Below are 3,241 nucleotides of genomic sequence, written 5' to 3'. Positions count from 1 at the left end.
TATGGTATTTTTTCAAAAAAAAAAAAATTATTGAACCATCCTCACTACATACATAATCCGAATTCAACAAAAAGAGATGTACTAAGTCTCATATTCTCTTAAATTAAAAGCATATTATTGTGGTTTGTTTAGTTTCATATCTTGTTGTTTGTACTTTTCATTTTATTAAGTTGAGTATTTTCTAACTCTAAGCGAGATATGTCTTTCATTAAGAAGTGGTCCAAATATTGATTATATACATATGTATACACTATGTAAGATTATAAATAGATATGTTTATACAATCATCATTATAGAATGTACATTCGGTAACATTTATTAATATCAATTATACTAGATAAAAAATTAAAATAAAATAATAGTAATATTATTATTATTATTTTATTATAATTATTAATTACACAATAATATTATATCATAATTTTTGCATATTTTTAGACAATCATAATAATAAATTTATTTATTAGATTTTTATGTATATATTTATAATATAAAAAAAGTTATTGCATTAATTTTATATATATATATATATATATATATATATATATATATTTATTGTCACTCGATGATGATGATGATGATGATGATGATGATGATGATGATGATGATGATGATGATGATGATGATGATGATGATGATGAAAGTTATTAGAGATTATTCTACAAAAAAATTTAAGGTAAAAACTATTAGATATTTTTATATTTAATATAACTTAACTTAGTGTGATAATTAGGAATTAAGTATAATCAAAGTTATTCTTCTATTTTCACTTGAATCTCAACTTGATCATCAAATTATCAATTAACTCAAAAAACTAGTTGAATTTCTACTTCATAATTAGACTAATTTAACATACACATCTATGTGATATATACATATTATTTTTCTTTGATTTATAATGTGTGTGCAAAAATAATGTTAACAAAAAAAAGTGCCAAATTTACATTCTTTGTTAGTGAGTTACGTCAAAAAATAATGGACAGAGAATTGTTATGTCTGGCAAAAAAATGTTAGAAATTGATCTGTATATTAATTTTTTTTGAGACTAAAATGTCTGCTTTTAAATTCCTTAAGGATTGATTTAGATAATTATTCTGCTAGAAAATAGACTGTGAATTGATTTATCTGCCAGAATAAAACCTGAGAGATATTTTTGTGTATTAATTTTTCTTAAGAACCAAATTATCTGTTTTTAAAATTCTTGAAGACTGATTTAGATAATTACTCTATCTTTAATATACACACTAACAAATATTCAACCAGCTTTCACTCAATTAAAAAATATATTTAATTACTATTTTGTGAAATTTTGTGTTTATTTTAAAATAAGTTTATTATTTCTTTTTATGAGCTGGACAGATTGGCGGATCAAATAGATAATTATTTTTACAAGTAGAATTTGAGTGAAAAAAATTTAATCTCACAAATAATGTGAAATAAGATTTAAAAAAAATTATATATGATAAAATTAGAATAAAACTTAAATCTTATCCTACTCTTTCTCTTACTACTCCTAAATCTTTAAGATGATCTTAAGATATGTTTATAATCCATTTTAATTTTCACTAGTTATTATTGCACTGAGATCTGTATACTTTACTACATTTTTAGTTTTAAGGTTAGTGAAATTTAAATATTATTCGAAAAATGTATAAAAATATATATTTTATATTTCAATAAGTTAAAAATAATTATTCACACTAAAATAAAAGTGGACTTTTTGTTTTTGATAAATAATAAAAGTGGGCTATAAGTTACCCGCACGATCTTACCTATAATATTGTAAGAATTTGAGACTTTAATTATATCAGAATTTCAATTTCCGAGTTGATAATTGCATAAATAATTTGCCACACAATAATAATAATCTCTTTATTTATTTATTATTAAAAAATAAAATTGTGCCTGACTTTCCATAGTATTTTATGGGGTAAATTCTAGCCTACCATTCCTATAATAACATGTAATTTACCCTCTGTGACATGTCATCTTTTAATTGGTTGCTATGTTAACTATGGTTAAATTATTGGTAATTAAATTATAGCCCAAAGTGGGTGATTATGTAATTAAATACCTCCAAATTTAATTTCAATGCCATCCAGAAATCCCATATCATCATCACCATCAGTATCATTATCATCATCATCATCATTATTTTCATCTTCTTTTTCGTCTTTCCCTTCTACACTATCATCATAAAAAGCCATCATAATCGATTTCACGTTCTTAAATTTTAAGATTTTCTGAATTTCGGAAACGTAAACTTAGTCTCACCTGGGCTAGGTTCACAAAACAAAAGCAGTTTTTATAACTAAACGCAAAGAACACAAAACACAGAATAAGACCTTACTTGAACAGGATCTATTCTATAGGCTCGTACATCTGTATCCTTGAGTTCTAAGAAGACAAGAACTAAAGTCTGGCGGATGAACTATGACCGTGAGGTCAGAGCGTGATTAATTGTTCCAAAGCGTATGCCATTTGAACGGTGGAGGATCGTTCGCGCTACAACCTTGTGGTCGAGATGGTCTCACCGTGTTCTGACAGACTCAAATCTTTTTTCTCTGGCCATTTAATTAGTTATTTTCTCTAAATACTTATTTCCTGGTTCATCAAAATATGGAACACCCAATGAGTTGATTTTTTCTTTCAATTTCAGAGAGAAATGGGACCGGGATAAATTGAATTTCTACACAATGATAAAAATATAACTTTATTTTTTAATGTTTATAGAAATTATATATTTATTCCTCTTATAAAAATATTTAATTACAAAATTACCCTACTTTAGATAACATATTAACTCTTTAATTAATTCAAACTAAAACTAAGCATCTAATTAAAATATATTACGTCACGAGGGATAATTTATATGTTGAAATAGAGGGAATTGGGTAGAACTCACAATTTTATGGAGATTTATAGATTTTATTTTCTTAGATTGGATGGAAGGCAAAATATAAATATGCATGCCCTTTTTGACTTTTCTTGCATGTGCCGAAGCCGAATGAAGGAAAAGACAAGGAAGACTAGACCTAACATGCATGCAATGGTTTAGGCTTTGAATATGGTGAAAACAATGGCTAAATTAAAAATTTGAGGGGTCCAACAAAGTGGAAGTTAACATCACCATCTTTGCGAACACAAACTCATCGAAAATGCTTTCAATTATTCCCATAAATTGTTTTAGTATTTTTATTTTTTTATATTCATATCGTAATTAAAATAAAAAAATTATCTT

General features: G+C 25.4%; 1 pseudogene; it reads left to right on the top strand.

Annotated features, from left to right (window-relative positions):
• The first annotated feature begins 2,340 nt into the window (after window positions 1-2,340).
• Window positions 2,341-2,550, top strand: LOC130964698 (small nucleolar RNA U3; annotated as a pseudogene).
• The last annotated feature ends 691 nt before the right edge of the window (window positions 2,551-3,241 follow it).

The sequence above is a fragment of the Arachis stenosperma genome, chromosome 2 (genome assembly GCF_014773155.1).
Source record: "Arachis stenosperma cultivar V10309 chromosome 2, arast.V10309.gnm1.PFL2, whole genome shotgun sequence".
Taxonomy (NCBI): Eukaryota; Viridiplantae; Streptophyta; class Magnoliopsida; order Fabales; family Fabaceae; genus Arachis; species Arachis stenosperma.
The sequence above is the reverse complement of the archived record's forward strand: the minus strand, read 5'-3'. Positions and strand labels throughout refer to the sequence as shown.